General features: G+C 42.9%; 1 protein-coding gene across 2 annotated transcripts in view; it reads right to left on the bottom strand.

The window, feature by feature from the left end:
• The window catches only part of LOC141010250 (estrogen receptor beta-like), a 31,949-nt gene extending 29,774 nt beyond the window's left edge, over positions 1-2,175 (bottom strand). Inside the window, exon 1 of one of the 2 annotated variants that reach the window (XM_073483121.1) lies at positions 1,975-2,175. The gene's annotated coding sequence lies outside the window, so the exon portion shown is untranslated. The other variant, XM_073483122.1, reaches the window with a different exon arrangement.
• Positions 2,176-12,362: the final 10,187 nt, after the last annotated feature.

The following is a 12,362-nucleotide window of genomic DNA, read 5'->3' as shown; positions in this document are numbered from 1 at the left end:
GGATGTGCTTAAAGTTCTTATTTTTGGTACCGACAGGACTTCCCTCCATCCTCCCCTCCACACACACACACACACACACACTCTGACTCCCCCACAGCTCAGTTATTCGCGAGTGGAAGAGGAATCTGGTATTTACAGTAACAGCCAGATTATTATTACACCACGAGCAGACTCAAGGCTGAGGAGAGGAGGTTGAAAGGCGGACATCCTCGCCGAGGCCTGAAAAACAGGAGCAGATAGGGTCGGTTCTGTTGATGTGATAAAATAATCATCAGCGGCGTCGAAAAGATTAGAGCGTCCACCGAACGTCCCTCAGAGAAGAGCTGCAGTGACGCTGTGATAAACTGTGGAGGACGAGCGACTGAGGAGCAGAGAGTTCATGAATAAACGTAAAAATGAAAACAGATTCAAACTTCTTTAGACACGTCGACTCTGCAGGAATCTGATGGGAATGTTAACTTGAGTTCTTGTGAGGAGATCAGACCTGACAGATCTGATTGGGCCTGATTAACGTCTGCTGCTGTGTGTCATATCTTGGATGCACATCAGTTGCAGACAACAATGATGGAGTGGCTGCAGAGGCAGTGAATCCTGGATGAAACTGACATCCCAGTTTGGGCTGCAGGAGCTTTTTATTGCAAACTAAGATGAATTCTCACATCCGTTTATTCCAACTGATTATTCTTTACAGGAACGTCCTTGAATCAAATTATTCTAAAGGCAAAATCGTGTCTTCAAATGCTTTCATGAAAACATTGACAGAAACAAATCTTTGTGGCGTAAAGAGACTGAGCGGTCGAGAGGGGGACAAAAACATTTTTAGATTTCGCTGCTGGACAATCGGTTGTGTCTGGACTCCCAATATGTTCACATCACGATACAGCAATTCTGCGATATAACTGATGTTGTCAAAAGTATTGAAATATCGATAATACTGAATATTTGAAATGGTTTCAGTACTCGTTTTTTGCAGTATTGATGCTCCTGTACTAGCTATCTTCGCTCTCCTCTCCAACAGCAAGTTCCCACATTGTCCCGCCTCATTCAGTGTGGATGCTGTCATGCTGAACTCACAGTAAACAAGCTTTGTTATATTTATCTTTTCATAAAAATCTAAAACTTCATGTCCTCTTTTCTTTTCCTGGTGGTATCGAATAGCGATATTTTCAAGGTATCGCATCGAAGCGACCCTGGGTTTTTTCGAGTGTGACAGAAAATATACTCTCTGAGGAGCAGAGAGACTGAAACTGAGCACAAAACATCAGCCTGTCAGCGTCCAGATAATTCTGATACATGCCGTTACCCAGATAGTTTCTCAGCAGGGTGATAAAAACTGTAGTTAATATATTTCATTGTGTCTGGACTCTTTTCCTCCTCTGAGACTCTGAAGAAGATGCAGCCATATAAAGGAAAGAGGGGCGGTCACGTCTCTGTTGTCTCCAGACAAACTGACTGTATGAGCACAAACTTACTTTCATCTCTTTCTTTCATCACAGTTGCGTTGGACAAAAGGCTGAAAGCTCCAGAACAGACACTAAACAGACTTATAATTACTGAGCAAACAGTGATATTATCATACTGATCTCTGCACTGCACTTAACATAACAACACAACACAACACTCCAACACATCCCAATGAGTTTTACGGTCAGGGTTTAAAAACTGATCTGATATGTGACATGCAGTCATCAGGAGAACGAGTCTCTGTTGCTTTAAACACATTAAACGTCAGTAAGTTGATTATCATCCTGACAGGAAACAAACATCACAATAATCCAGTGGTGAACTCGAAGCTGCAGAGCATCAGGTGAACCAGCTGATTCTCCTAAAAACAGACTTTAAAGCTGACTGTGAGCTGCACCTGTCAGCCTGGAGACGAGACGGCTGCTCACCTTCACTCTGTTACGCACCGCGGTGTAAAACTTCTTCTCTGCCTCTCCTGACGCCAGAGTTAGAAAATGAAGTGTCACAAACCCGTCTGTCGGCTCAGGTGGTGATAGAGCTGAGCTGCTGGTTTCAGGAGTTTTGTTGCTTTTTAAGCGCCTCCTTCACCTCCGCTGCTGCTGCTGCTGCTGCTGCTGGAGCGAAGCGTCACACGAGGCACAAAAACAAGAACCGTGACGCGCAGAAGTGAAACTACACACGGACATCACATGCACTCTGCCGGCGCGTTATTCCTCCAACACTCCTTCCTTCCCGGCGTGTTATTAATACTTCCCTGCTTCATCCCCTCTGCAGTCTCACAAAGTGCAGGTTTAAGGTTTGGCCCACTTGGAGACGTCAGTGGCCACGCCTGTTTTGGCGCGCTGCCCGGCGGCGCTGCGCTGCGCTGCGCACAGGAGGAGGCTCCCAAACTTTAGTTAAACATGCAGGAAAAACGCCAGAAAATCAAATGTTTCATGTTCGTTTCACTTCATCAAACGTTTGTCATAAATTACTCATGAAATAAAAAGTGGATGTTATCAGACTAAACTTTCTCTGTGTGATGTTCCTCTGCAGCCTGCAGCGCTCAGAGTTAATGATTAAAAGAGACTGAGCACAATAAAAAGGCCAACATGGTTCCGCTCTCACAATCTGGACCCACCGACACAATTTATGCTCTCAACTATAAAACTGCAGTAAAATATAAAACAAAGAGCAGAACTGAGGTGATTTAAACCTCCACGTTTCCTGCTGCTGCTGCATGTTTTCTATGGACGTGTTTCACTTCAGCTGCCTTCTGAGTCACTGCAGTCAATTTAGATAAAGTACATTCACAGTCACTGATGTTCAGATAAAGACAGTAAAACATCTGTATCATCTTAATCCAAACCTGTTTATCTCTTTATAGTTGTTTCTTTAACGACCAGGGCCGGATTAACCCTCTCGGGGACCCGGGGCAGATATGAGTTCTGGGCTCCTGCTGACCCTGTTCCCTTCACTGTTTGTTATGTATTTATTAATACAATTTGTGTGCATAAAATACAATAAAAGTATTACAAATAGATTTTAAAGTGTAAACACACAACGAGTTTCCAGGTCGGATTGTTATTGGCACCGCTGTCGCACAGACAACCCAATAACTTTCCCTCAGAGTGGCATCTACAGAAAACACAGGGCACAATGTGAGTTTATTCATTCCTTTAGTCTCTAATGGAGACGTGGAGATGGTGCCAGAGATTTCGGGCCCGGCAGCAGACAGAATTGCACAGTTCAGGTCAGTTTATAGTGCAATTTAGTGAAGTGCACACATTACAAGATGAACACGGGCCTCGGACAGTCTGAGCAACGACCCAGCTGCTTTCACAGGTTATCATGAGGAGTTAAAACAGGAAGTAACATTCATGCTGATATTTAATTTAATCTCGTGCAATCTTCTTTAACCTCACATGAAGACTTGAGTCTTAATCAATAACAGAGCAGTAACCCTCACTTCTTTTTCTTATGTTTAAATCTTCCACTTGCACATCTTTTTGTGTGCTTTTATTCTGACAGTATTGTTATTAAACTCCAGCTTCCTGCTTGTAAGAAAGTTTCTCCAGAGTAAAAGCACTTAGATCTGTTCTTTGATTTGTGCCTCTCTCTCTCTCTCTCTCTCTCTCTCAGCAGAGACGTGATCAGAACAAACAAACCTCCACAGTGAGGTGGTTCTGACGGTTTTGATTTTTTAGCCCGATCTGATTTGATCTTCCAACATTGATTTCCATTCCTCTGAACTCCTCTCGGGTCACCTGTGAGGTCGTCCGGCTTTATTGTATTCACCTCCTGCAGCGACCTCGTGTCCGTATTCAGATTCTGGTGCCGTCTCACGTCTCACGGCTGAAATGAGATCGTTAAACTGGGCTGAGTTTCAGAGCTGGTTTGAAATGTATTTAAAAAAAGGCCACTGTAAAGTCACAGTCACCTTTCGCTGAAAGTCTGCTGTCAGTAATTCTGATTTGGACTTTATAGTCACACAGTAATGATGTAATGATACAATGAAGGTGTTTTTCTACTAATTAATCCTGTCTTAACCTCCCCTTGTGTCCAGTTAGCTCAGAAAGTGGTGCTGCAAAATTAACGTTTCCTCGCAAAACAGGTGGAGTGACGACTCGTGGCTCGTCATAAATACTGTGAAAGTATCAAAGCGCTCAATAACAAAGCAATGACCACAGAAACCGCCTCCAAACGAGCTGTCAGGACTTCTTTAATGTTGTGATGTATGACTATACAGGCACCGCCCTCAGAAAAGCCCCCCAGTACACCCACAGAGCGATGCATGCTCAGGCCTGTGGGAGCTGACCAATCAGAGCAGACTGGGCTCTTTCAGGAGAGGAGGGCCTTAGAGACAGGAGGGTGAATAGAGGTGCTGCAGCAATGGACTGTATGATTCGTATTTTTAATGTTTTTTGAACATTTAAGCATCCAAACACTTTTTAGCAGATGCCAAAATTAAAACTATGACCTTGAATATGAACACAAAAGACTAAATAGGGGTAGTTTTTATCCAGCAAAGACAGAAAAGGGCTACTGTGACATCTTGTTTCGAAGCCCTACATGTCAAAAGTCAAAGGTAAGTGTTGATATGAACGAATGTATGTGCGTTTGTTCAGCATCTGAGGTGAAGTACACAAACTCTGAGAATCTGCTGTTATATTCAGTTATATCCCGTGTTTTTACGGGCCGACTCAAAAATGAAACACTGGATCAGAATCAAATCCTGAGAGTTTTGTTTTGGTGCTTTAAACACGACCAAATGAAAACAATCCGCAGCAGAAACACAAAGAAGAAGAAGAATCTGGAGCAGCGAGCGGCGAGCTGGGAACAAGCAGAAGGTTCGATCGAATCCAGCTTTGTTTTCCTCCCTCTGTGTGTTTTTGCCTCGGATGAGTCATTCATTCAGTTTTTTGTCAGTCCTTTAGAAATACAGAAAACATGTTCTGATTCATGGATTCTTTCTTTGCCTACTTCAATTATCTTCTGATAAAAATCTATCTGCCATAGTAACCGCTGACACACACTGCAGCACGATGTTACAGGATGCGAGGCAGCACCAGCGCACTGTTTCCTTTCCAAAAAATCCTGAGTGAAGGGAAGAACTGTGTGTTCCCTCTTGTGTCCTCTCTTCTCCTTTAGCCTTTGCTCCAGTAGCACAGAGACCAGCGAGAAAGAAAAAGATAAATGTGCCCTCCCCCTCACACTGGGATGTGTGTGTGTGTCTGTGTGAGAGTGCTGTGCATTGTAGTGTGTGTTTGAGCGAGTGTGTCACGTGTCCGGACAGAGTTTCGGCACCGACGTCGAGTCGCTCTGATTCTTTCGAGACCAAATTCTTCGCAAATGCAAACTGATTTATCCTTTGCCAAATTTTTTCTTCCTTTATTCATGACTGAATTAGTTTCACCGGCCCTCCCAGCACTCTCCTCCGCCCGCCGCCTATTACTCCTGTGATAGACTGATTATTGTGCACCGGGGGGTGAAGCACAGGTTAAGTTGGGAGGAGGGAAGATGGATTATCAATCTTACAGATTGATCTTCTCAAAGAGATGAGCCGAGCTGAGCAACCAAACCTATCGTCTCAGCGGAGTCGTGCTCAGCTCAGGACTGACGTGTAAATCTCTCCTCGATTCAATGAAAGACGGATTGAGGCAGAAAAGGGAAACTTTTTAAAAAATTTGGATTAAAGGGAGTCAAAGTAATATTTCACAAACTGGAATTCATTCATTTCACAACCCAGTCACCGTACATGTTTCTGCAGCACGGATATGTTGAAGCGTTGCAGTTATTTACGCTGAAACTTTACTTTTGTAACAACGCCGTGCACACGGTCTTTGTTAGGAAAAGGCACAAAAACCACTGGGTTATTGTCGGGATAAGATCACCTGGTCCCGTCGCTACAAACACAGCTGGAAAATGGTCCCGATGTTTTGTCAGAAACATCCAGGTTTGTTGTCACAGCCACGTCTGGAAAGTGTCCTGATGTCTGGTGTTTTTATAATTACAGATGTTGGAATGTCATTTCATCCCAACATTTTATATTTTGGCGACTGGTCTGTTATTTCATTGGAGAGGAATTCAGATGATTAAGGCCTCCTGACACTGACAGCTGACGTGAGCAGATGACATAATGCAGCTTTAAATCATATTCATGCATCATTAAAATAAATCAATAGGTGAATAAGATATTGACTTTGTTTTGCATCAGAGAAGCAGGGAGACTCACCCGGCTGCCGTCTTATCACGGCTCATTATTAAAAACATATTACAAACTTTGTCTCTGTTTATTCGTATCATCAATGCACACATCTTTGCTGTTTCCCATCATGCATCACTCGCACTACAAGTACAGATAAACATTAAAACAATCACGTATCACCTCACCTCCTTCCCTCACAACTGTTTTTCTGACAAAGTGTCTGAGCTGTTTGATTCACAGAGTGGAGGAGTGTGGGAGTGACGAGGAGCGGCAGGAGAGGTTACCTTGAACTCTTGTACCTTCAGTCTTGTGGAAATCCTTCTCTTGTCTGGGGAAATTTAGGGCTTTTTTTCTAAATTCTCTGGCAGGACACGAGCTGCTTTCAGGCCTTGACCACGAGACACAAAACCCCAGACGGCAGTTTTTCATGAGAAAACTCCCCGTTCAACAATGTGACAGAAATGACATTAGCTGATGCTCCATTTCAGGGAGAGATAAACTATATTACTGATATGACGGTGTGTGAAACTGTGAAAAGAAATGACGATGAGAGTGTTGAAGCCAGGCAGTTTCTCTCAGTAGAAACAACATTTTGACGCTCACCTCCTCGAGTTAAGATAAAATGATTAAACTTGTCTACGACCTGACTGAACGTCTGAATTACATCGACTCCTTCCCTCACAACTTCTACGCTGACGTCGCTGCCTCAGATTCCTGCAGCCGAGCTAGTGAGTAAAACGTTCCTCTCATGGAAAGATGGCCGCAGCAGAAGATACCAAACTCAGACAACACACACATTTATTCTGCTCGTGTTTGCAGCAAATAGTGATTCAGACACACGCACAGAAACTGGTCGAACCAGTCTACCTCCCATTTATGCTGTTTACTGGTGTCTGTGTATTATCTGCTTGTTGCTATGGGTTTTTTCTGTAGCACTCGTCCCTCGCTCACCCACGCCGGTCCACTGAAGCCGACGAGCACAAACAAAACGCGCAACAGAGGACGGGAACAAGAGGACACACATGAGGTTAAGGGAGAGAAGACGGTGCCGCACAATCATGCATGTGTGTGTTTGTGTGTGTGTGTAGGTGTGTGAATGTGTGTGTCGGGGAAGTGGAGCTGGCAGATTGTGGAAAGTGAGTGATCAGGTTTTAATCTGTTTTTAATTGGCTGAGTGAACTCGGTACACATTCAGCAGAGATCCTTTTTATTGAGCAGCGAAGTTTCTGAGGTAGAAGTAAGATTTAAGAGATGCTTTCAATGAATATTGATATTGGCGGATGTTTTTTTTTTCTTTTCATATAAATGTTAAAGAATAGTTTTGAGTAATTCATTCAGGCAAACTCAAATAAAGACCTCACACGCCTGAGAGTTCCTGTTTTTGTGGCCCGTCCCAGGCGAGGGTTTTTCCCCAGACGCGTCCCGTTTGACCGTAAAGTCATTATTTGACTTTACGGTCAAACGGGACGCGTCTGGGGAAAAACATTACTGGCGAGACGGACTGAGCAGCACGGCCTGTGATTGATGTCTGACAACATGATTATTAGAGTCCACTGCAGCAGCCAGCTGTCGGCTCTCAGCGGGGCCAGACCCAGAAGCATCTGTCCTACATAACCAGATGTGCTGATTTGTTTTTGTGATGACTTTAGGATGAGGTGCATCTTGTAAGAAATACCTGCTCACACAGCACAGACTGAAGCAAACTCCGACATTTAGAGCTGCGGGTGTTTTTGCATCGCCGCCGCACTGCTCGCAGCACTCTGCTGCCATGGAGACGCAGAGGATGTTTACCCAGCCCAGGCCTCAGGTGTGGAGGGAAGAGAACTGATTTAACTCGGGTTTTTCCACTGCAGAGAATAGTTGTTTTTTTTATGTCTTCATCTGTTTGTATCACGTTTAAAATCTCATCTCTAAACATGAATCATATCTTCCTGCAACCTATCTTCCCCCTACACTTCCCCTTTTCCCTTTTCCTTAAAATATGTCATATTAAAGTTGACATTTTAGGCATTTGGCTGATGCTGTAATCTGGACGTGTTAGGATTAATGCAACAGAAGACATTTCAACAAGGATTATATTTTTAAAAAGGGTCTTAATGTGGGATTAAGGAAGATGAATGTCAACCTGAAGGTCATACGGTTGCAGTTTGGTTAGGTTGAGGCAAGAAAACTACTTGGTCAGGGTTCGGAAAACATTGTGGATTGGATTAAAATAACTACGCTACTTATGTAACTATAAGTCCGGATGTAACGTAAAGTTCACACGGGACAGAACCAGTGGTCTCCCGGGTGAAAGTCCGGTGGTTGTTTATCCTAACCATCTATCAGCAGCCTCTTCGCTCAGCAGAGCCGTAAATATTAGTACGACCAGGAGAGGTCGCCGCAAGAAAAGTAAAGACGGGTCGTAATAATCTGCTTTCACAGTCAACCTCTGCGGTCGGCCTGCTGAGGATAACACGTTTCTACCTGGTACTTATATCTTTAGGGTTAGAGTTGATCACTACAAGTCTTTAGTTATCATTAAAAAGTCTCCTGGAAAAATCTGCTTTTCTCTAATTGAGTCTAAATGTAATAACTTTCGTTTTCTCATTCCGTCGCCACAAACATGGCTGCAGTCGTCTCACACACATGCTGTGGAGGTGGTCCCACCTTTACAGCTATAACAGCTTCCACTCTTGTGGGAATGTTTTCTAGGTGTCCGTGGGAACGTCTGCCCGTTCATCCAGAAGAGCGTTTGTGAGGTCAGATACTGATGTTGGAACGAGACGGCCTCGCTCGCAATCTCCATTCTAGTTCAACCCAAAGGTGTTCGATGTGGTTGAGGTCAGTGGGGCGCATTGATGCTGGAACAGAAAATGATCTCCCGGCATTCGCCAAAACCCAGACTCGTCCATCAGACCGCCAGATAGAGAAGCGTGATTCGTCACTCCAAGTCCAAGTGGCGCCGTGCTTTACACCGCTCCACCCGACGCCTGGCATTGTGCTTGTTGATGTAAGGCTTGCATGCAGCTGCTGGGTCAGGGAACCACATGCCATGAAGCTCTCTATATACGGCTCTAATTGCATTGTTTGAAACACAAACATTAACAGTTAATGGATGTTCTCCAGAGGACACATGAGGGTCAAAACTGATGTTTACAGCTGCAGTTTAACACTTTTGCAGATACACAGACACAAAAGATTTAGTTTCGAGCTGTGGCATGGTAGATGGTTGAAATGCAAAGATCTGCTCCACTACAGACAGAGCCACAGGTCAACAAGCATCATTATCATCCTGGTTGCTGTGCAACATAAAATTGTTCCCTTAAATTAGCGTTTGCAACCTAATACCCGGTAACAAGGAGGATAATGGTTTCAGTGAAAGTAGGTTGTGGTGGATTCTCTACATGTTACTGAGGGAACATGACGTCCCATCCGACAGAACAGAGTGCATGTGTGCCAGTTTAAAGGACCACTTCAGCTTTTATGTAGCTCAGCATGCAGCTGATCTGTCCAACATGCAAGTGTGGGTCAAATTATTCAGTATGCTGCAGGTGGGACTTTCTAAATACTGCGGTGGTGTTATGAGTCTGAACCCAGAAGATTTTTCATTTTCGTTTATTTCTCAGGGAATAAAGCATCGATCTTAATGAAAATTATCCAGTGTATTGAGGTGAGCGGGTACAATTTGATGCGGATCAAAAAAAATAAGGATCCATCATATTTAAATATGTTTTATTTCATATTGATTAAAGTAAAAGGGACTGTTGGTTCTTGTGCTCTACTGAGTTTTACATAACTCTTATTACTTACGTACTTTCTCTATTTATCTGTACTTATTTCTGTCCTTGTGCTGCTGACAACTGAATTTCTGAATTTAATACAGGCTTATCTTGTCTCTTATTATATTTCTATTTTATTTCTGTCTGTAACAGAAATGTCCAAACAAATTTTCTAAATATTTGAACAAATTTCATCCACTTTGCTTCACTTAAGACTGGATTCATGTCCACATCCCGGCTCCAAACATCTGTGGTCTATTTAGATATAAATCCTTTCGCTGGAGATGTGATGGCATGACTTGAAAGCCTCACTCAAGGTTTTCATGATAATATTTGACCTTCAGACAATTAATGTGCTGTTTGTCACTCCATGTTCTTGCATGCTGAAAAAAACACTCGACCATAAATTACATCTGCTGGCCTCCATACGGCAAAGTAGGTGCTTCAAAAAATCCCCAAAGCTGAGCTGAGTCACATGCAACAAACACACGGTGCTTCATGGTGAGTCAGCAACATGTGAGTGTTTTCTGCAAAAACAAAATAAAACTCATGTTTTGTCAAGCCGGTGAGGGATCACATATTTTTGTTCACTTTTATATTTTTAGATTTAGTATTTTTAAATTTAGTTTATTATTTTCAGGTATTTCCAGTTTTCAGTTGCAGTTATGTTTAGGCAACGAAACTATTACTTCCTCCCTCGCTGCTGTAATAATTACCACGGCCACCAGAGGTCACCGCCTGACAACAAACGTAAATGTGGGTCGTAATAAGGTGCTTTCACATCCGACCTATACGGCCGTTTTTCTGATGAGGCTGGTCTGAAACTGTAATGAACTTTAGGTTGGCAGTGACGTTTCGAAGCCTCAGTTTTGTAATGTATTTTGCCACTTCCAGTTAAATGAAAAGTAATAGAGTACATACTGTGATGTGCACTGTTTTTGAGAATGATTTTCCAGCCGCTGAGTCGTGTTCCTTGTTTCTTTGATAATGTCAAACGGTTGCAGGGCGCGTCCTGTAAAAGGATTCAGGTTTACAGCAGATACATATTATCTTATTTTTAGTTTTAAACTTGTATCTATTTATTGCTGGCTTTTACTCTTTTTAGTATAACAACCCTGTGAAGTTTTCGAGACCAAGACTTTCATTACTGTAACGATCTTGTATTGTTGTCTTGTACGTGACAGTAAAACATCTTGAACCTTGAAGTGGCATTAAGAGCCGACTGATCTCCTTGTACGTAGAAGACAATCGTGCGTGAGATCTCCGTTTGTTCACCCTCCAACACATGCAGCGCACTTCAGCTGACTCTTCAACTTTGTCTAGCCTCGACACATCGACTGACACTTGAACTTCAAATTACAGTTTGAATACTTCAGATAGATTTCTACTGCTGTAAATACTGACTGACACTTTAACTACAACACTGCACACACTCGACTTAACGACTCTCATGTCTGGCTCTGTAAGTGACTGTTTAACTGCTTCCACTGCTGAGACATTGACTCACATTTCAGCTGTGTTTGTGACCCGTTTTCAGCTCGTTCTCCTCAACTCCCGTGACCGTTACAGTTCAAACCGACAATTCAAGTGTCTGCAGGGCCTAAACCTGACTCTGAACTTTCAAATGTTCGCGATTATTATGCTTTCAACTGCCTTTGGTCCCTACAATTTATCACTCTCAGTGAGCTTTTACTGTTATTTTTCACAAAATTTTTTTTACCTTCAGCTGTTCCAAAAAATAAAGGATGTTTTGCTGCCTTTTCACCGTGAGTAGCTAATGTTAGCTCGCTAAAAATGAATTCACAAAGACTACAGCATCTTTTTAGGTGGACGTCGTGAATCAATTAAATGTCAACATGACATCTGTGAGCGCTCCGTTTGTTTTTTTTGTTTTTTTCTTGCATTACGGATGCTTCACTGACACTGTGAACATTTTATTTCCCCATTTGGAGAAAATGAGAAAATGCCCCGGTACGCTCCGGTACGCCCCGGTATGCTTCGGTACGCTCGGGTACGCCCTGGCAGCACTACACATGTGACTCCAGTAAGACGTTGCACAGTTTTTACAACATTTTAACCAGTTTAAATTGTTTGCACGTCAACATTTCAGTGTAAGCAAGCATAATCATCTCTTTAAAATGTATCATCCAATTTGGTATCAAGTGTCAGTTTTTCTTCTGATGCTGCAACTTTCTTTATTTCAGTGAGCTACAGTACAAACTGTGGATCTACCAAACTTTTAAGATTTTCAGAACAAGCTTATCTGCTTCATCTCCACAGATAAACTCCTTCAACCATTTAGCCTCATTAATTCTGGGACTGATACAGTAAACACAGTTTTATTACCGCACAGAGCTGTAACCTGAGAGCTGTGTTTGCTCACTTTAATAAACGCTCTCTTAAAAAATCCTGAGGGCTTTATAGGAGAAACAGGGAGAGGTGACGGTTGA

The sequence above is a fragment of the Pagrus major genome, chromosome 16 (genome assembly GCF_040436345.1).
Source record: "Pagrus major chromosome 16, Pma_NU_1.0".
Classification (NCBI taxonomy): Eukaryota; Metazoa; Chordata; class Actinopteri; order Spariformes; family Sparidae; genus Pagrus; species Pagrus major.
The sequence above is the reverse complement of the archived record's forward strand: the minus strand, read 5'-3'. Positions and strand labels throughout refer to the sequence as shown.